This window comes from Octopus sinensis, linkage group LG9, assembly GCF_006345805.1.
Source record: "Octopus sinensis linkage group LG9, ASM634580v1, whole genome shotgun sequence".
NCBI lineage: Eukaryota > Metazoa > Mollusca > Cephalopoda > Octopoda > Octopodidae > Octopus > Octopus sinensis.
The window spans coordinates 23,328,741-23,352,671 of record NC_043005.1 but is presented as its reverse complement, the minus strand read 5'-3'; the positions used below and the strand labels follow the sequence as shown (position 1 = coordinate 23,352,671).

At 36.1% G+C, this 23,931-nt stretch overlaps 1 protein-coding gene across 1 annotated transcript in view; it reads right to left on the bottom strand.

Annotated features, from left to right (window-relative positions):
* The window catches only part of LOC115215884 (zinc finger protein Xfin-like), a 59,252-nt gene extending 41,726 nt beyond the window's left edge, over positions 1-17,526 (bottom strand). The window contains exon 1 of the mRNA XM_029785231.2: positions 17,213-17,526. The gene's annotated coding sequence lies outside the window, so the exon portion shown is untranslated. The remainder of the gene's footprint in view (positions 1-17,212) is intronic.
* Between the last annotated feature and the right edge of the window lie 6,405 nt (positions 17,527-23,931).

Sequence of the window (23,931 nt, the reverse complement as noted above, 5' to 3'; positions counted from 1 at the left end):
ATCGCCATCAAAATGTTTTGCGTTCTTGTCCCAGTTTGTATTTTTTTATACGTGTATATATATATATATATATATATATATATATATATATATATATGTATGTATTTATATGTTTATACATATTTATATATTATTTATATTACTAGCAGTGTAGCCCGGCTTTGCTCGGGATAAAGTTAGGATTATAAGCTTAATCAGTGTCGCGCATGGGTTGGTTGTTTGATCGGCAGTGGTGATCAGGTTACATATGCCAACCCTTTTGAAAATACCCCCCACCATTTGCCCATGGGTTGGGAACCCTTCCAGCAAGGAAAATAGAACGCCCTAAAGGGCCCCCAATCTGCTGTGAGAGGCGGTTACGTTCAGATCACAACTAAGTATATATATATATATATGGGCAACACACACACACACAAAAACATATACGTACATACACCTATTGCATACATGTTTTTTGAACGCCCTTGCCCCTGCTTGTGTCCCACCACCAACCCTACCTGAGTAATACCATCAATTGAAGCAAATTTGGCACCCAGATGTAAGTTTTGTAAGAGGAATAGAGAAGCCTACCTTCTCCCGCAGAGATGTAAGAGTCAGATCTCTCCTTTTGAAAACAAACAGTTTCGAAACATTGTTTACAAAATAATAGCTGATCGTTTGCGAAGGAGCATGTCTACAGTCAACACTTAGGATTTTTGCTCTGGTAACTTCTGCTCTTTCCCATGTTCATGCACAACCAGCTATATGTCAATATGAGTAGAGCAACGGATTCCGCTAATTTGGAAATTAGTTGTGGAGAAACAGAGAATATCGTCTATATTATGTGTGTGTATATATATATATATATATATATACGGACAACACACACACATTGCATAGATGTTTTGTACGTATACATGTTCGTGTGTGTGTGTGACTGAAGCCATTCACACATACATACATAACAACTCCTGTGTGTCTGTTTTTGCCTGTCAATCACTCACTAGAAAGGCGAAATTTTAAAAATCTGTTATCTCTCTCTCTCTTTACACCGTCCAAAGAAGGGGACTTAACTCATATTTGCAAATGATGGTGTATTACTCCGACTTGAAAATTGTTAGAAGTTATGGTTTAAAATTATTTTTACTGCTATTCGCTTGGTACCTACGGGGGAAAATAATTTGACGAAAATACAGCTAGGATTGTGATGAATGTCCTCCTAAAATTTGAGCGACATGCATGCTAGTTTGTGGATGTGCATAAACTACATCCACGTACACACACACATCCTGCCTTTTATATATACAGATTATGACTGAACGCCATGCATCTTTTTCCAAGAAAGTTTTATCTTAATAATTACGATGCGCGCTCTTCTATCTCTACTATCTCTCTCCTCTTGTCCTTCATTCTTTCTGGTTTTCTCTCCCACCCTTCCCTATTCTTCTCTTCTCTTCACCACTCCCTCTCTCTCACTCTTCTCCTTGATTCTCTCGTCGCCGAAACGTGATGAAAGGGAATCTATCTTTCTGCTCATTTCCTTCCTTAAGACAACACGTGCCTATACCTGTCTCCCTCTCATAAGCTCATCTTCCTAGCATTCATAATAATTTTTCTATCATCTTGGCTTCACAGCTCTCACCATTTGTTTTTACTGTCTTGTTCTCACTGTCCTGTTCTTGTTACCACTTTCACCCTCAGCAAAAAATCCCAAATTTTATTTAATTTGCTTTGCAGGAAGGTCTGTTTCAACGAAGTCCTGCATTGTCCTTGCCTTTGAAACGTGGAGTAGATGAAACAGGGACAACTTCTGAAGGGGAATATTCTTTATGTTGCATGTCTCATTGTCTCCAACATTTTTTTGATGTCCTGTACCCATATATGCATGCATATATACATATATTTGTAGGTATGTACATTTAAGTATGTATATATATATATATATATATATATGTATTTATATACTTATTTATATGTATATACTTATATACATATATATGCATATGCATACATATAGATAGATGTACATGTATCTGTATATACATATGTATATGTATATTTACATGTATATACATTTATATATATGTATATGCATATATATGTGTGAGTGTATGTGTGTCTGTGTGTATTTATATATATATATATATATATATGCACATCGCTTTTTTAAGGGCGGTGCCCCAGCATGGCTTCAGCCGGATGGCTGAAACAAGTAAAAGAGTAATATATATATATTTCTTTTTTTTTCTCTGTAGTTTCAGCTCAGAGCTGCGGACATGCTGATGCACCGCTGTTTTGCTACACTGTTATTACTGAGATCCTCCGCCAATATGTGGCACTTGGTGAAGAATGGAGTCTGATGTAGCTACCCTCATTTGCACTTCTTGCTGTGAGGTAGGTTCATCTGGGACTCAACTGGAAGAGGTCCAGCCTTGATTTAAAAACGCCTACATCTACTTTGTGCTAGTTCCTCAGGCTTTTACATTATCACAAAGCCAGAAATTTAGAACGGAGAGTCAGTCAATTAACCCGACCCCAATACTTGACTGGTTCCTTCATGTTATTGAACCTGAAGAAATGAAAAGCAAAGTTGATCTTAGAACTGAACAGCCAGGACATATGTCAAGGTATTTTTTTCCAATGCTCAAAAAATTCTACCAAATTATCATGGCTTAATAATAATAACAATTGTGTCTAACATAGGTGCAAGCCCTGAAATCTGGAGAGGAGAGGAGAGACAATTATATCAGCACTTAACTGGTATTTTATTAACCCCAAAAAGATGAAAGGCAAAGTTGACCCCAGCAGGGATTTGAAGAGAAATATAAAGAGCCTGAACAAATACCACATTGCATTTCTCTGACACTAATAATTCTGCCATTCCACAACTATAATAATAATAATAATGATGTTAATATTTGTTACTTTAGTACTGACAGAGGTTGAAAGATCTTTAAAGTGAATGAAGAAAAAAAGAGAATAGCTAAAACTTCAAACTAAATAAAATAGCTTTTCCATTAGTCAAACAAAGCCACATCTTTATTGCAATGTAAGTAATCTGACCTTAAGCTGTCTATCAATTACCAACACAGACAGTTTGAAATTCCAACAAGACAAGATGTCTGACATACCAGTGTGGCTGCTGCACCAAGAAACTATAGTTGTGATCAGTGGTACACCATTTAGCTTGGTAACCATGTCACAAACTAAGCTTGCTCTTGACTAATTGTCAATAGAAGTTGTTTTTGCAAATATATCAATCGCTCTCTCATATATATATATGCATGCATACATGCGAATATATAATTCTATGTTCAGATATACACCGTATAGCATGCTGTTTAAAGCCCCTTCACTGTATTCGGTTCCCTGATGTATGGAGGTATACACCACTGGATTTACTTCAGGAATTCCTTCATGTCTGTAGAGTTTGTAAAAAATGAGAGAAAGAAAATGGAATTCACAAAACTCTTTATTCAGAACCACTATAAAAAGTGCTTGTTTTTTTTTATTTTTATTTCCTGTTTCACTTGACGTATTGTAAACTATGATTACCAAAATGTATTGTTATAGGGATGAGCAAAACAGCAAATAAAAAAAATGTGGTACTTTTTGAAAAATCACCTGAGGAAATGCATCAGCACCTACAATGCATGACAGCTGCTCACCTGCAAGGTACCTGTACATGATGGGTTGAAACGATCATAGTGGTTCTGAATAAAGAATCTCATGAATTCCCATTTTCTTTTTCTCGTATATATATATATGAAATCTGCGATGAGGAATCGGTTTCTGACTGAAGAACGAAGGCTTAGAATGACCCGTCTGTCTCTTATGTTCGTCCCTTCGTGTATTTCACGTTATTTATTTATGTAAAGGTTTATTATATATATATAGCATTAGGAAGGGCTGTAGAAACTCTGCCAGATCAAGATTGGAGCCTGGTGCAGCCATCTGGTTCGCCAGTCCTCAGTCAAATCGTTCAACCCATGCTAGCATGGAAAGTGGACGTTAAACGATGATGATGATATATAGATGGATGGATGGATATAGTTAGATAGACACACACCAAATATGTGAATAATATATAAAATAATGTGCTTTATTGAGTTAAAATGACACTTGTAAGAGAAACAGGAGACCAACAATTGGATTGCTTTGAGTAAGGCCCAGAAAAGCAAGTGACATGTACTCTTAGTCACAGGTATGCATTGTATATGTGCACATCGTATGAAAGATTCTGTTATGAATAGTAACCCCATGTTGCTGTCACAATATTGTCAAACTAAAACAAAGTTTACAGAGAGAAAATATGATGATGACAACAGAAGGCAACTGTATTGAAGATAAAATTGAGAAGGCATGAGAAAGGAAATGGTGTTGAACCTCACACAGGAAACAGAACAAGATGAAGAGTAGTAGCAACACACTGCTTTGCAGACACATCAAACTCATACGAAAATGGAAAAATAAAATTTGAAAACAATGTCTATGATGATGTGCATGCAAGTTAAATATTACTAAAGTTTTACTTGCTAAATATGGCATCAAAACTTTGTAGAAATGTCCCCAAAACCAGTGCCTCCACCTGTATTCTATAATCAAGTACCTGAGAAACTAGGATCTTTGAAAACACTTTACCATCAATATAATCAGATAAAGTTAATTTATCATGTCACACACTAGTTTTCTTCATAATTTGCTTTCTAAATAGGAGAGCTTTCCAAACATTTAACCTTTTAAAATTTAAACAGGCCAAAATCTGGTCCCCATATTAACTTATATTTATTCAAAGCAACCATACTTAACCTTGTTGACACTATAAAGTTACAAAGTCACATAGATTTAGTTTCATCGATCCTGTATGATAAATATGATAAATATATCAACATATATTTAAAGGTGGTGCTCCAGCATGGCCGCAGTCAAAGGACTGAAACGAGTAAAAGAGTATATAAAGATACAGACGTGGATGTATGGTAAGTAGCTTGCTTCCCAACCACATGGTTCCAGGTTCAGTCCCACTACATGGCACTTTGGGCATGTGTCTGCTGCCACAACCTAGGGCTGATCAAAGTCTTATATATGTATGTATTTGTGTGTCCATGTTTGTCCCACCACCATCACTTGACAACTGCTGTTGGTGTGTTTAAGTAGTTCAGCAAAAAGAGACTGATAGAATAAGTACTAGGCTTACAAAGAGTAAGTCCTGGGGTTGATTTGTTCAACTAAAGGCAGTGCTCTAGTATGGCAGCAGTCAAATGACTGAAACAAGTTAAAGAATAATATCTAATGACAATAGTAGACCAACTACCAAACTGATTTGTCTTATCATGTAAAGAAATCAAGGTCTCAAATCTGGATTTAATTCATTACTTGATTATGGTAGACTTCAGGCAGTTAGCACCACTAACTTTATATATGGACATTAAAAATGCTGTTTTATTGAACTGAAGACCTTGTTTTAGTCTATGAAAGACAATCATGTTGATTTGTTCTGACCACCTTCAGCTTAAAATAAAAAAAAACATTTAAAAAAATACTTAAGCATGGATACATATTGTGTACTGGTTAATCAAAACAAGAGAACCAGTGCCCATGGACCCTCAAGTTTAGTGATTCCCAACTAGGGTCCATATTAGATTTCTGGGGGTCTGCACAACAAAATAGTACATTGGGGATCCACAATAGTATCTTAAGTATTGCAAGAAACAGCTAGGTTTCTTTCTCTAACATTTTACATAATTCAACCTACACAAGTTAATGTGTGGAAGACAAAATAGGGATTTTGATAAAACTAGTTTTTTTAAACATCTAATGGCCACATGGGGTCCACCAGAATATAATAGTAATCAAAGGGGTCCATGGTTAAAAAATGGCTGAGGAACCCTGCTCTAAGCCCATCCAAGCTGAGAGTGTGTAAGAGAAAGAGAGTCAGGCAGACAGGGGGTGGTGGAGAGAGTAGGGGGAATAAACGTTAGTGTGTAGTTATTGTTCAGTTGGTGTTCATGTAAGTTAGTGGTAGGAAAGAAAAAAAGAAAAAGTTGTTCTAGCAGATTAGTAAGGGAGTGGGGTACTGAAACAGAGGGAGGGGAAGGTCTGGGAAAAGAGACAGTTAAGCATAAAGATAGGGAACAAATAACATTGACAGGAGATAGAAAGACAGGTGCATGGAGCCCATTTAGGTGAGGAGTGGGGTTCAGAAGAGCAAAAGTAGTGATAGGTCATAACCAAGTGACAGGTAGGTGAGTTCTTGTAAGAGTGTGATGGTATCAAAACAGTCGTTTTATTACATAAGTAAAATATATAATTCCCCAAAAATCAAGAACCTACAAGCCTAATTAACAGCTCTAGTTGACTCAACATTAATTAGATGAGAAACAAACACCTAAGATGTTCATTTACAGACACAGCTTTTCCAATTGGAGGAAAATACTGAAAGTAACACAAAACACTCATCAATTCCATCATGCTGACATTGTTTTATGGAAACGGAAGTGAATTATACATTATTTACATTTGATGGATATTTGTCCTCATCTTGTTTGTTGTTAACACAGTATTTCGGCTGATATACCCTCCAGCCTTCATCAGGTGTCTAAGGGAAATTTAAAACCTGGGTTCTCATTTCAATGTTATTATTGAGTGAGATAGCAGTGCATGCCATCAAAGTGACACTGGGGTAAAATATACGAAGCCTAGTGTACCCATCATGACTACCCATCTGATAAGAGTACACTAGACACATGCATCACAACATGCGCGACATGGTGATCTCATATCGAGATAAACAGCACATGACCTCGTAGGTGGGGCCCAGTTAGAATTTTCTTCTGGTCAAGTAACCGATCCCACTCAAAAGGTCCCTGGATAAAGGTTGTTTAAGGATGTTGAACGAAATACCCATGTTTCCAGAGTTGAATTATTCAAACTCCAAATATCCCTCTCAACACATGGCTATGATGCTCCCCCACTACTTCTGCTCGTGATCAGAGATGCACATATCATCAGCTACTAAGGGACATGGTCAACTGGTTATGGTCAAACAACTGACAAGCAAATCTGTGGTATTGAGCAGAATAACTGCTGTATGAGCAGAATAACTGCTGTAGCCCATCTTTTATACCAAGACAAAACAATGTACATGATAACACTTCCAATCAGTTAAGTTCAGAAGCAATGAGAGCCACTGCCTGGTACTGCATCAGGGCAGTTATTATTAATATTATTCTTATTCTTATTCAGGCATATGGCATTGTGGTTAAAAGTGCGGGCTACTAACCCCAAGATTCCGAGTTCAATTCCAGGCAGTGACCTGAAGAATAATAATGATAATAATATCAAAAAATACCTTAGGAATGAAAACCCAGGTTTGAAATTTCCCCAATACACCTGATGAAGGCTGGAGGGTATATCAGCCGACATGTGTTAACAACAAACAAATAATGTACATAATTCCTTATCTCTTAAATGTAGAACTGGAAGTGAATTATATTTGCTGAAATATATTATGCAAATACAACCACACATACTTTTTCCTATGGTTTTTCACTAACAATATTTGTTAAGATCAACTGGCACCTGTGCTAGCAGAGTGGTTGGCGTTAGGAAGGACATTCAACCTTAGAAACCATGCCAAATTAGATTGGAACCTGGTGCAGCCTCCTAGCTTACCAATTTTCAGTCATGTAGTCCAACCCATGCCAGCATGGAAAACGGATGTTAAATGACAATGATGAACACAGCACCTAACAGTACTCTCATCACAGAGTTTTAAAGGCGTTGCAATTCTTTCCTTCTTTTATCTTTCTGTTACTTGTTTCAGTCATTAGACTGCGACCATGCTGGGACAACACCTTGAAGAATTTTAGTTCAATGAATCATCCCCAGTACTTATTTTCGTTTTAAGTCTGCTATTTACTCTATCAGTCTGTTTTGCCAAACCACTAAGTTATGGGGAAGTAAACACACCAACACCGGTTGTCAAGTAATGGTGGGGGACAAACACACACACACACACACACACACACATAAAGGGCTTCTTTCAGTTTCTGTCAACCAAATCCACTCACAAGGCTTTGGTCAGCACTAGGCTATAGTAGAGACACTTGCCTAAGATATCACATAGGAGAACTGAACCTGGAACCATGTGGTTCAGAAGCAAATCTCTTACCATATAGCCACACCTGCACCTTTTATATATTCAATAAACATATGTTTAGCGTTGCAGTGCACCTATCATATAGTTAACAAACAAAATATTTAACCTTGCTGTGAAAACAGTGTCTGGTTTAAACCACAAAGTTCTCACTTACCAGGAAAGGCAATGGGATCAACCAGTTTTGGCTTGTCAGATTTATTTACTTCGTCCTAGCAACCAAAGCAATGCCATTGTTACTGCTTATGGAAAATATAAAATAAAATCCGGACAGGCCTGACAACTTTTATAACACTGTGCATATAATTTAACACAGTGACAGTTCTCCAATTAATTAAATTACTCTATGTTATGTCTATTTACAGCTAAATGGACCCAACTGTCAATTACTATCTTCACCATGGTCAGAATAAAAACCAGTGACAGAATATTAACCACTGACCTTTCCTCCATGGATGAATCAAAGCAAAACAACAAATATGAAAAGTAAATTCGTACACAACTAAATGATCCAGAACCCAAATAAAAATTCTGTTTTTACATTTAAACTCTACCTAGATGTATTGATGAGAAATAAATTTGAAAGTTATGTTAGAAACAGAATCTATATCTGGGCAACACCAATACATACGTATGCATGTACATACATACAGAGAGAAGGAGAGAGAGAGAGAGTGTGTGTGTTTGTGTGCCTTTGGATGGCAGTACATGGTTGGTAAAAACTTAAATTCCTCTGCTTGCAATAGCAAACAGTTTATTGTTGCAATCTCAACAAAGCCCAGTGATGCCACTATACAGTACATTCTAACAATTATGTATACATGCTTGACCAACAGGAAAATATTTCACCATTAGAGAGAGAAAAATGCTTTAAAAATCCATTTTTAATACAATTCTCCCTGCAAAAGACTCAATTTTAAATACAATCATTTGACACAACCACATCTAATTTTACATTACATTAAGATTTTGTATTGAAATGCTGATCTGCTATTATTTAAGCTATTTATTTTTCAAATTGTTCTCTTTTTTTAAATTATGAACAAAAATTGATTTCTTTCTATTGAGGATTTTTGTTGCTTCACTGTTTTACATTTATTTTTCCATGCTTACATGGCTTATTTCATTAGACCAATTTTGTTTACAGTTGGATGCCCCTTTTCTCACCTAACTCAACTGTGAGGCAAGGAGTGGAACTTTTTGCTAATTACCAATCTATCCTTCTAAAGTTTCCTAAAACATATTTCTTCTCAGTATTCAGTACACTTATTACATTAAAATGATAATAACAGTAAAAAAAAAAAGCTGTTCACTAAAACTTAATTCGCAAGTTTTAACCTCTTTTATGTAAGCAAAACCCTCCTTTCTTAAAAGGATATTATTGAATGAATTGATTATAATATATTGCTTTGTTTCATTAGGCCCAGAAGACAATATGAGATTAAATACATTATGTCTATCCTGTAGTTATTTTTGCTTTAACATGTTTTCATTATAGAAGACAATATCAAAGTACCAGAAGCAGTAAAATCAAATGTTCATCAGTATTTTGATTTATCCCACTGCATTCTGAGCTCAGTCTACCAGAACTGCCTTTGTCCTTCATCTCTACTGAGTTAACCCATAAGCATTTAAACTGGTCATATCCAGCCCAAATATACCACCTGTTTTGTGATTAACCTGCCCAGATCCAAGCCTTTCACATCTACTCAGCAATGTCATTCTAAAAATAAACAAATCATATCTTTGATATCTCAAAGCTACAAGATAATGCAGGATTAATTTTTTTTTTTTAATGTGAATAAATAAGCATTACATTGACAGGTGCATACTGTGAGGTAAACTGTAAAGATATGACAGCCAAGAGAATATCGGTTTGGACAACCAACTTTTTATTGTGTTTTAGGGGTTAACTACTTATCATATCTACTCAGGTCAGGAGCACAACATACCACTAGATCTGACAGTATTACCTAAGATACAGCAACATAATAACCAGGAGGAGATTTATCTCCCATCCACTTAACACCATGGAACTAAAACTAAGCCTAGTAGCTAAAGGGCATTTGCATTTTTTTAATTGAGGTCAACTTAATCAACTACGGTCCTTCTGTTAGAGTGAAAAATAAACATAATGCCAAGTTGAGGGAGTAGCCCAGTTGGAACCATTTATTGTACTGCATATAAATTACTTATGCCCTCGGGAAATGCATGAATGTCATGTTATCTCATCCCCTGCTCTAAAAATTTGTGGCTTAGTTTTGTGCCTGCAAAAAAAATCAATAATTTATTTCCGTACACAGTGAAGATCCCACTGTGCTGAATTTGTGACCCCATTTCCATTCTTCGTTGGAGCTACGTTCTCTTTTATTAACATCATTACTAATTCCTTTGAGGAAGATGTCACACAAACTCATTTAGTCCCTCCCTTACAGATTGGTGGACTTGTTCCTGTGTAGGAAATAAATATTTTATTTTCATACACGATACATGGTATTGATTTCTTAGTCAGGTACAAGGCCAATTTCTAAGTGGGGGTGGGTGGGGATTTTAGTGAATGAATTTGATTCTATTTTGTTACAAGTATTTAATTATCAACTCTGGAAAGTTGACAAGCGAAGTTAACCATGCCTGGATTCACACTCTGAACCTAAAGAGACAGAATTATTGTAATAGTATTATATCTCAAAAGACTGGGTGAGCCGGTAAATCTACTTGCAAAAATTAAAAATTGGAAAAAGAAACATCCTCGAAGATAACAATAAAAAGCAAAAAGTATTTGATTCTTGTGTGTACATTCTTTCTTTCTTCTCAGAATTAAAAAAAAAGGAATAAAAAAGCAATAATAACAACATAAAATAGTGAGAAGCTGACATTCAAAGAAATCCTGCTCCAACACACAAAAGGTATCATCTTGTGTAAAGCACACAAGCAGCACTCAACAAAAAGGGTGAAAAAAATGTAAGATTTGTTTATGAAAATGACATGAGAATGACACAATGGCCAAAGCAGAGCAAGGTTTGAAGAAAGAATGAAATTCAAATGAGTAAAAGAGAGAGCGATAGTGCTGTGAAAAATTAGGGATAGAAACAGTCTTAAACAGAAAGAGGGATGCAGTCACATGGAGACAATTCTTTTGGCAGGCAATTGTTTGTTAGCTTTTATTTCCACTTTATCATGCAGTGTCATACAGTGGCTGCCATCCACACTAATGGAAGATACATACAGCTATAGTGAACACCACTTTAAAACAGGGCTAAACCATTACACATTGTATGTACAATAAAAGTGGGGGTTCTCATCTTAATGTCAGTCACTGTTACACATATAGAGTTTGTACAAGTTAACAATAACATTAAAACTACAACTTGAGTATATTTACTAAACCTGATCTTAATGGGAAACTGTTCTAGAAATGTTATTGAAACAGATCAGGAATCAGAGAGAGAGAGCAATTGGTACTGACCTTAGATTTTAATAATAAAAACCTAAAAGGATCAACTTATAAAGTACCTCAGGGTGTTGAAAGTTTTTGTATTTTCAATAAATTATTTCCATACAAATTCTTAAGTATGTGTAAAATATATATTTTAAAATCTTTTGAATGCAAAATAAAATTACCATCTATGTTCTAAGTTTTGTAAAAACTTAAGATATGTTGGAATTACTATTATAACTATTGTTGTTTTTTTTTACCTTTAGAAAACACAAGACAAGAAAACATTCAAGTAAAAGCTATTCTGAGTTGAATTGCATTTTATTTCATTGGCGATGATATAAGGTTGTTGTTTAGCCCCAAGTCAGCCAAGAAAGAGTATACCTATTATCAAAGGTGTTCCAGCTAAGACCCTCTCGTCCTTTTGTATTCGAAAGATTATATTTCCTAATGCGTTAATAGTAGAATGTGATTTCAAGATGATTTGGCTACTATTTCTAGCAGATCGAGTAACCGCATAGAGGTTGCCTTGATGGCTTGAGTATATAAAGTTGTTTAGCGTAAGTTAGTCATGATCAAACAGACCTATGATCAAAAGGTGTTCCAACAAGAACCAGCCTGCGTTTTATTCAGACATTATATTTAGGAAAAAATTATCCAATGTTTTTCTTTCTTTCTAAGGATGAAGCGTGTGCTTTGAGAAAGTTTTGGCTGTTGTTTCTAGCATCGAGTGACCGCATAAAATCTCCATCATTGGCTCGTGTACGTAAGGTTGTTGTTTCGTAAAGAGTCAACCCTGATCAAACAGATCTAGGATAAATGGTAATTCTTGCTGGATTTTTCGACTACATTATTGAATGCGTCCTTTCTTTTTCTAAAACGGTAGGGTGTGCTTTGAGGTAGACATTGCTATTTCTAGCAGGTTGAATGGCCTCGCAGAGGCTCTCTACAAACAAGGCTGAGTGCATAGGTGCTGGTTAATAAACCGGTATCTGTTATAATTCATAACCGATTCAAAATTAAACTGTAAACAAACCGTAACAAGTAAAATATATAAATAAAAAGTTTGACAATTCTTTTATCGTTGACTGAGAAAGTAAATATTAGCTTAAAGAAGCATAAGGCCCCCAAGGAAAGAAAAATGAGATTATGCTTGTCTCACATAATAGAGAAGTAAAAAGAAAAAACATTGGTTATATCGGGACAAGGCCACAGATTCATGAGAAGAGAAATAAAGACTATGTGGCGTTCATTAGTTTAATTGATGTGGTTTTGTAAATTATATCAGTTCACTGATGCTATTCACAATAGTTTTAAAACGCCAACTTCTTAAAATAATCATTTATTTAAAGAGAAATACCGGACATTTGCCGTCCGTTAATAAGATAAATTGTCATCTTCGGTTTTCAGTAACCCATCATAACCAACCACCACCACCTCCACATCTCCCTTCTCTCATCATCTCCATTAAAAGCTTCTATAACACAGACTGGGGAAAAAAACTTCCCTCGCTACATTGCTAGGCCCCAACTAAAAAATATGTTTATTTCCAGCCACCTTCGTTCAATATCGGCAGAGAAAAATAAATATTTTAGAAAGGCCATAAAATGAGGCCTGTGTTTGTGCGAAGGAGTGAAATATTTTTCAGCAGCATCTGTGTCCTAGCTACAAGAGATTACGGGTCCCGTGACAGATCCACTGTAATCCTCTCATTTTCTGCTGCTGCTTCCTCTCTCTTCTAGCTTTAACAAAGGGTTCTTCTCTGTTGTTTCTCGTCTCATCATAACATAATGGTCATAGGCCTTACATTTCCCCCACAGCAATTTGCAATGAGATTGAGGAGGGGAAGGTCTTTGGCCACCATGCATTCATGGAGGTTTTTTTTTTCTTCTTTTTCATTGCCACTATCAATGTTACCTTAGACACGGCCCTCATTACAGAGAAGCTTTTCAATTTTATTTTAAGTAGGGAGAGGTGAATAATGTTATGCAAAGCAAAGAGGAAACTAACGAAAAGGTAAAAAAAAAAACGCGAAGTAGGAGGAGCACACTGAATTGAGAGAAAAGGTTTCTCTGTCTCTCTCTTTCCCTGACCTAGTCGCTTAGTCCGTCTGTCTACCGCAACTAGATACATGAGTCAGGGTCCTCAAGTCTCTGTCTGCTGCTCGCCTTCCCTCTAGTTGTGACCAGGCTTCTTTTTCCTAGACATGAGTCATGCAGAGGAGCAGGCTGGTTTCAACGAAGAAAACAGCGTGTGGATATCGAAAGCAGCCAGAAGGTTGCTGGCGTATATAATCCGACCTCCTTATACCATGAGAGGAGAGAGAAGAGTGGAAAGAAAGAGAGAAAAGAAAGAACAGAGATTAGATGTGTATGTGTGTGAACGTGTGACTGTGTAAATGGAAGTAAAAACAGACGGAGGGGGGCAATAACAAGCGAAAACTTTTATTATTTATTCCCCATATTTTATCTATATATATATATATAAAATTAGAATAGCAGCAACCGAAATTAGAATTCACCTTCTGTATAATCTAGAGCAAGAAAAGATAGTGGTTGTATGAAGTGTTATCCGTGGAGGGCGCCCTCAATAACATCAGCAGCACTCTACGTCTATCGCTTCGCTGGCGATGGAGGAGGAAAGAGATAAACTAAATCCTCGCATCGGCTGCCTGCTGACATTTGTGAATTCATGTGTGAGGCTGCGAACCAACAAGAGAAAGGTATGGGACGAGAAAGAGAGAGAGCTTGGTAAAATCGATACAAAAACGATAGAGCAGGGACAGAATTCTTTCTAGTTTCATAGAACACACGTGGTGGTGGGAGTACTTCATACATAAAGAAATGGAGTTAGAACATGAAGGGCCGACCAACTCTTAATGCTTTATTCTATTTATTTATTTTACTTTTTTTTTACCTAATTAGGGAGAGAAAGCTGGCGGATGTGAGGATGAAGGGCGAATAGGCAGGAGAAGCAGAATAAAAACGGATGTGAGCGAATTCAATGATACTGTAGTAGCAGGAAAAGCAGTCCAAGAGACCTACCACCTCCTCTCTATCTAGCCGGTTCACTAGAAGGCCTCTTTTATCAGATGCTCAGCAATTACAAGGAAATGTAATAACTTGATTCATTCACTCATAATAAATAAAAGGCAAAATATCCACATATAAATTCGTGGAGGGTGAGGGGGAACTCAGAATGCTTAACAAAGCGCTGTAGTGGGATAAATATGAGGAACACCTGCTAAAGAAAAGTTTCGCGCACAAAAATATCCCATATGCCAGCTTAGCAGTTCCATTTTTCACGTCTGCAAAAAAAAACAACCTTTCATATTTTTATCAAACCATTATATATTTTTTGCACAGTCACTAACTTCTATATATTCCTACTAACCCGACAGAAACCTCCGGTTAAAGGGTTTAACAGAAAAATTAATCGAATACATATTTGCTTCTTCTGATGCTTTTTCTTTGGATTTTGTTTCGGACAATTTCTAGTCAAAAAGAATAAAACGTTTTCTGAGTAATTCTGTAAATAAATAGGGTAAGGGAAACCGTTTCAACGGCCTCAAGGGGTTAGCATATAGACTATTTTGAAACAAAAAAATTCTCAACTAATTTCACGTAATATATACTGAATACGGGATTTATTTTTCTTCGTTTCCAGTCAGTTGACATATGGTAGGGAGGTACATGAAATGGGAAGTTGTTTTTGTTTCCTCTTAAAGAGAAAGATCTTAATGGGTATTATTAAGGGCAATTAGACAAGAGAAAAGAAAAACAGCAAAGGATAAATTATATATATATATAACTAAAATTGCTGATATAAGACTTCAATTACTGGCAGGTGGTTTATGTTGTTTATTAACAGCTAATAAGTGAGAAACAATGCAAACATAAATATATTTGTAGTATTTATACATCGTCTGGTGTATAAAAGTTGTAGATAGCAGCGTGTATGTAGAAAGACAGAGCAATATGAAAGAGGGAGATAGAGAATAGCGGATAAAAAGAGACACTATAAAGAAAGAGAGAGAGTGATAAAAGAATGAGAGAGACGGACATTAAGATAACTAAAAGTAATAGAGAGATGAAAAGAGGGAGAAAGAGTAAAAGCTTGACCGAATAGAGAGATAAGAAGATGTAATGCGCATGCCCGGCCTGGTGATGGGGTGTGGAACCTTCTGGTGAGGCGGCTTTGTGGTTCGTTTACTAGGTACCTTTCACACACAGTCACTTAACTATTACATACGTGTATATATTTATATACGCACATATATATAGCTATATAATTCTTAAATAGAAACAAGGACCGTAGTGAAGACAGAGAAAAATTAATGTTAACAAGGAAACATCTTATTCTATATCCAGTCCTTGACTTGGTCCCAATGACAATATTACAAGCTGGGTTTTTTTTTCTTTCTCCGACCAACCTTGCCAAAATAATTTCCCGTTTTCCAAAAAAGAAAGTAAACGTAATAAAACAAACACCCTTTTCATTCCCGACTAAAATAAATTTTTAAAATCCCGACCCCAGATATACTCCAAAATAAAATGCTTATAGTTTAAACAACCTGCGACCAAAAAAAAACAAATCTGTGCTTAAGTGTGGGTCTGTATGTTGCCGACACACACACACATTTGTGCTGCTTTTATTGTTCACAAAGCATCCACTTGGTCGTCAACCATCTCTCACATGCCAATTGCTGTCTTTTGTTAGGGAATTTTATTTCACTTTTCCTACACACGATATATATAAGTGAGGGCGAAATACTTGAATAAAAGAGGAAAAATGGCAAATCCCCGAGTTAACTAATCGTTTGTTTGGCGAGAGCAAAGTGTTAACCAAGGTTGATCGGCGCTCGGAAAAGATTTTTCCATAATCCATGGTGCATATACATACACGTTTGTTGTGCGTGTGTATGTATGTATATTTATATATATATATATAAAATGTGTGTATTTGTGTGAAGGGGGATCGGTTTTGTTTCCTTTGCCTGATCTTCAACTTCAATAAAAGGTTAATGAGTTTAGAAAAAAATTAGGGAAATGGACTTGGAAATCAAAATGAAAATAAGAGAAATGTATATGAAAACAAATTATGAATAACCTAACTGCCCTGTCTCACTGCCGAATAATATATATATCCATATATATATCCGCCTGAGGTGGTAGCACCTTTAGCTGGTTTGCTTATCATGGCACGCTTTAGAATTTTTACAGAATAGTATTGCAGATATGTTTTCCGAGCAGATGAGTAATGAAGGGAAAATACAAACAAATACTGTAGAGCTAATGAAAGGAAATATAGAAAATATATATATAACAGCATGTAAGAGAGAAGCGTTAAGTGTGTTGCCCTCATTTTCGCATATAGTCTCAAAGAAAGAGAATGTGGCGTGTGTGCGTGTGTGCGGCGGCGTTGGTGATAGTAGTGGCGGCGGCGGCGGAGACTCCACAATGGTCATGCTGAGGACGAAGGGTGACCCTCACTTCGAGTGAACGAGAGAGCCAAAAAAATGAAAATAACATAAACAACTAACAGTTTTCTCTACAAAGAAGAAGACACATTGAAACGATTGAACGTAGACATAAAACGAACGACGCACGATGCTAGAGAGGAAGGTTCGGCGCACTTACCGTGGACGTACTCTGGCGACAAAAGCAGGAGCTAACCAAAGCGAGAAGCTCCACAGATGTAAAGGCCGCTTCGGCTTCAGTTGTGGGTAGCCACTGATACTGAGGATTCTGGGTAAAAAAGCACAATCGTGTTCAACGCCTCATGGTTGTGACATACGACAGCTTTAGCCTGGCCTAAGTGCTTGCCTTTATTAAGGGGCTTTACGTTCTTCTAGAAACATTCGGTTTTCTTGGATAACAACATTCGTAAGGAAATTGATGATGAATAAAAAGAAAAACGAACCAAAGAAAGGATATGGGATGGGCTATGAATAAATTTGTCTTCATGTTGTTTTTTTATTATTATTATTATTATCAATGTACGTCATGAAAGCACTTAAATGCGAATTTGGTCCTTAAATTGAGATCTTCAGTTTATCTTGTAGTAAATTTATAATTAACTATAAATAGACGTTGAGTGTGAGTTCGATGTTATTGAAGAAAGAATAATTAAAGTATGGAATTGAAAGAAAAACAACACTACATAGACATATATTCATATATACAAATGTGTGTACATATGTTTTATATTAAATTCAGTGTAGAATTTTTACACACAATAAACTTATTAAATGGAAGTGTTAGTTGATTGTTTTATAATATAAGTTTATACTAGTGACCGACACCATGTACATACATACATATACATTTACATATACATATATATATATATACATATGTATATATTTATATATATACACCCGTGAAACGCCGCTACCTTTTGTTCTAAACTGAAAATGAAATAATTTCATAACAGCTTTTTGTTGTTTTTCCATCGATGTATTTAATTTTTCTCGCTCTCTCACTTCCCCTCTCTATCATTTATTTATTTCTCTCTCATTCTCTCTCTCTCTCTCTCTTTCTCTCTCTCTTATTTCTTTTTCATTTTCTCTCTATCATTTCTTTTTTCACTTTCTCTCTATCATTTCTTTCTCTCTCTCGCTCTCTCTAACACATTCTTTCTATCATATCTTTCCCCTTGTTTTTTCTTTCTTTCCCATTCTCTCTAACACTTTTTCTTTTCTCTTTCTCTATGAATTCTTTCTTCACTCTTTCTTTCTCTTTCCCTCAATCATTTTCTTTCCTCAGTTCTATTTTACTTTTGTATTTATTTTCGGTAAATGGAACTATGGAAAGGAAAGGCTTTTAGGGAACAAGCACGACATTTATTTATGAAATAATTTAGGGATCAGTTTTTAGATAAAAAAATTATTACAATTTCTTTTATAAGGTAATAAAATTCTCACTTCTTGGTTTATTTCAAGAGAGTAAAAGAGAAAAAAGGAATAATTTTCTATAAAATTATAATTAATTCCTCCAAAAAAATTAATTTTAATGTTTGCTGTCTATTAAAGGAACTGAAAAATGACAATTATACTTTAGGGAGTAAGTAAATTTTCAAAAAAAGGATCAAAATTTTCATCTTTTCTCTTTGCCTTTTTAGCAAAAGTTAATATTAGATAATGTTAATTAACTTCAAAATGTTAATTTTTTTGTACTAATTTCATAAAGAAATAATATATATACATGTTTATTAATTTATAATTTAATTATAGTTACATTTTTCGTTTCATTATTATTATTATTTAGTTATATAGTTATTATTTATTTGTTATTTTATTTTAGCATCACATGAGAGAATGGATTGCCCACAAATGAAATAACTATGTTGAAATAATCTCCTCCTGGGGTTAGAGAAATATGTTTTAATGGAAAACAGCCAAAAAGCAAGAATAAAGAAATACCAAAATCAATGCATTTTTAGAGAATTTTTACACATACTTTATAGATATATGTACTTTTATTATTTTACTAGTTATGTGAATTGTGGCCATGATGGGGCACCAGTTTTAAGGAACTTGATAACCCCAGTGGTCATTCAAGTCTGGTACTTATTTTATTATTCTCCATTTGTTGAACTATAAGGTTACTGGACATGAAAGAGCACAACATAAATATAAACACATATACACACTCATCACATATATGCATATATGTATATATACATAAATACATAGATAGATAGACAGACAGACAGACAGACAGACAGACAGACAGACAGATAGATAGATAGATAGATATAGATATATATGATGGGACTTATGGACTAATAATATGTCTGTACGTACGAGACGGTGCCAAAAAGTTCCTGCGTTTGGGTAAAAGAAAATACAGGAGGATCAATTCATTGTGATTTTATTGAACATATTCCCCTCTCAGATTCGCCAACTTATTGCAGCAGTCTTTCAGTTTTTCTTAGCCCTGTAAAAGAACATGGAAGGTTGGGCCTCCAACCAAGCCTTTCACAATACCCTTTAAGCCAGGAGCTTCTCAGCAGCCCCTGTGTGTGAGTGTGTGTTTCCTTCCGTCCACCCTTCAACTCTATCCAATCTTTAGAGATGTTGCCTACCCCCTCTCAACCCACTTTTTCAATCTCTTGTCCCCATCCCATTTACTCTGCAAACCCCCGCCCACTCACACTCTTATTTTCCCTGTTCCCACTCACGTCTACTGACCTTGTACTTTGAGGTACCACCTGTTTGTTTCTTTGGCAATATACTAATGATTCATTCTCACTCTCTCCTCTAAATGTGTGCACCCATGTAACTCCTCTACAAGAACCTGCTCTACCCAAACCTCATCTCTCATACCTTAACCCCCATCTAGCATAGGACAAACTTCCCTACCCGCTCCTTGAGTTTTGTTGGCTTGTAAGCTGCATGGCAACCTTAGTCATGCCAGTGGCATGAAAAAGCACCCAGTACACATTGTAAAGTGGTTGGAATTAAGAAGGGCATCCAACCACCAAACATGTGCGATACTGGAACACAATACAGTCCTTAGGCCCATCAGATCCTGTCAAACTATTCAACCCATGCCAGTATGGGATATGGATGTTAAATGATGATGATGATGATGTGTGTGTGAGTATATATATATATATTCGTTTATTCTTTTACTTGTTTCGGTCATTTTGACTGTGACCATGCTGGAGCACTGCTTTTAGTTGAAGAAATTAACCCCTGGACTTATTCTTTGTAAGCCCTGTACTTATTCTATCGGTGTCTTTTGCTGAACTGTTAAGTTACAGGGATGTAAATACACCAACATCAGTTGTCAAGCAATAGTGGAGGGACGAGTACAGACACAAACACAAATATATATATATATATATGACAGGCTTCTTTCAGTTTCCATCTACCAAATCCACTCACAAGGCTTTGGTCAGCTTGAGGCTATAGTAGTGGATTGCTGTGCTAGAGAAGACATGTCAAGCTAAGTAAAATTGTGTCCATCCATACATGCAGGTATGTCTGCTGTGTTCCTCCTCTCTCAGTCGAGAGGACCGAAGGTGCCACACAGTGCAACTGAACCCAGAACCATGTGATTAGGAGGCAAGCTTCTTACCACACGGCCACTTGACATCCACTTTCTGTGTTGCCATGGGTTGGATAGTTTGACAGGAATTGGCCAGCTGGGGAGTTGCTCTATTTTGGCATGTTTTCTATGGTTTGATGCACTTTTTAATGTCAACTACTTTACAGAATGTACTATGTGCGTTTCACATGGCACCAGCACCAGTGATTTTGTATGACACCAGCATGGGCATGTTTACTTGGCTGTGGCACAGTCACTTTTATGTGACATCAATACAGGCATTTTTACATGACATTAGCACAGGCACTTATACATAGCAGACGCATGGATACTTTAATGTGGCACGAGTACAGATGCAGTTGTGGGGCATGGGCACAAGTTCTTTATGTGGAACTGCCATGGGAACTTGTATGTGACACCAGCACGGGTGCTTTTACTTTGCACCAGCATGGACGCTTTTATGTGGCACCAACACAAGTGCTTTTTACATGGCACCGGCACCTGTAAGCCTTCAAGGGAAGGGTCCTCTCTGTTGAGAGAGGAGGGACACTGCAGACATACCTGCATGTAAGGATGGACACAATTTTACTAAGCTTGACATGTCTTCTCAAACACAGCAAACCACCAAATATTTCAGTCCTTTGTCATCTCCTCTATGAGGCCCAACATCTGAAGATCCTTTCTCACTACTTCATCCTGCATCTTATTAGATCTATCCCTTCCACTGGTTCCTTCCACAATTAGAGATCAGCACTTTTTTATGCAGCTGTCCTCGACCATATGAATCATATGACCAAACCAGTACAATCTTCCCTCTTACAACACTGCAACTGATACCTCTTATACCCAATTTTTCTCTAAAATCATTTACACTCTGTCACACATGCGCAGTGACAATACCCATTCAGAGAGCATGCTAGCTTCATTTCTTTCATACCTTTGCATGTCCTAGTTGTCACAGACCATGTTTCACTGCCACCTAATATAGCTGTTTGCACACAGACACCATACAATCTACCTTTCACTCTTAGTAAGAGGCCCTTTTTTAACAACAAAGGTAATAACTCACTGAACTTTTCCCAGCTTGTTCTTATTCTAACAATTACGCTTCCAGAACTTCCTCCTCTACTAGTAACTTGGTCACCTAGATAACAGAAGCTATCTACTACTTTCAAAGAGCCCCCACCGGACATTTAAGGAAGTCTATTCCTTGTACATTCTTAGTGTTCATTGTACCAGCACATCTTCCACACACAAAGACAATATATATATATATATATATATAGGAGAGTTTACAAAAAAAACAAAAGACGAAGACAGGTGGTGCACAAAACAAACAGATGTATTAGTATAACACTCAGGAATAGAAAAAGTCTTTTACATTTCGAGCCTATGCTCTTCTACAGAAAGGGACACAGAAAAAACAAGGAGAGAAAAAAATGTGTGTAGTGGCTAACGATCTATCATGATATATATATTTATATATTCATCATCATTTCAATATCATTTAATGCACACTCTCTCTCCATGCTGGCATGGATTATACAGTTTGACTGGAGCTGATAAGCTGGAAAGCTGCACAAGGTTCCAGTCTGATTTGGCATGGTATCTATGGCTGGATGCCCTTCCTAATGCCAGCCACTCCAAGAGTGCAATGGGTCCTTTTACATGCTGCTGGCATGGGTGCCATTTATATGACACCGGCAGTGACCAGAACTATGATTCATGAGTGCCATTTACATGGCACTGACAACAACCACAACAATTCACCAGTGCCCATTACATGTGGAAATGCATGGCACCATCAACAACCAGAACTACAATTTACAGGTGCTATTTACATGGCACTGTCAATGACTATGACTATAATTCACAGGTACCATTTACAAGGCACGGCAACAGCCTGACTGATTTCACAGGTGCTATTTATATGGCACCAGTAATGGCCACAATTACAATTTCATGGGTGCCATTTACATTACACCAGTATGGCCACACTATGATTTCATTTGGCCTGACTATCTCTCACACACAGCAGATTGCCAGAGGTCTCGGTCACTTGTCATTACCTCCGTGAGGCTCAACATTAATATTCAATTTTTCACCCATATCATTTTAAATTTAAATTTACATGTATATATATATATATATATATATATATATACAGATGTATACATAAACATGAATATATATATATGTATATGTATAGATATGGATGTATATATAAATATACATGTATATGTATACATCTACATATATATATATACATGTAAATTTAAATTTAAAATAATAAGGGTGAAAAATTGAATATTAATTTGATTAATATGTATTGAAAACCAGTGGTGTAGCATATAAGACCATAGCAGATCTTCTTCTAGCAAAATGGATGTCCACTGTTAATGGTTCATCCCTCTTATATAATAGTTTGACTTTAATAGTTTCATTATTAAAGTGAAAGCATCTGACATTACAATAGAGAGATGTTTTTGTTTCACTTTTAACACATAATACTGAAATAGTGGAGAAGCTATGATATTGCTGTGGGCTCGCCCTAGGCAAGAAGTTAAAATTTATTTTTCTGCTACATGGATCCTAAGTAAGGCATGTGTAAAATTTGAATGAAATTGGTTGTGTAGTTCTCAAGTTTTAGAGATTCACAGAGACAGACAGATAGATAGACAGACAGACACGCATTCTCAGTTTTATATATATAGATACGCACACATATAATACATGTATACATATATATAGATATACGTATATATATATACATATATATAGATATACATATATATGTTCATGTATAGCTGTATATGTATAGATGTATTTCTATAGATATACATGTATATGTATATGTATACATGTATGTGTAGATGTATATATATATATATAGATGTACATGTAATATGTACACATATATATACACATATATACATGCATACATATATACATCCATACATATACACACACACACACACACATACATAGGTGCAGGTGTGGCTGTGTGGTAACAAAGTTGGTTCCAAAACACATGGTCCTCAGTTCAGTTCCACTGTGTGGTATCTTGGCATGTGTCTTCAGCTATAGCCTCAGACCAACCAAATCCTTGTCAGTGGATTTTGTAGACAGAAACTGAAAGAAATCAGTTGTATATATATGTATGCATATATGTAAGTCTGTGTGTGTGTGTTTGTGTTTCAGCCTCATCACTGCTTCACAACAGGTGTTCGTTTATTTACATCCCCATAACTTACTGGTGTCACAAGAAGAAACTGATAGAATAAGTACCAGGTTTATCAAAA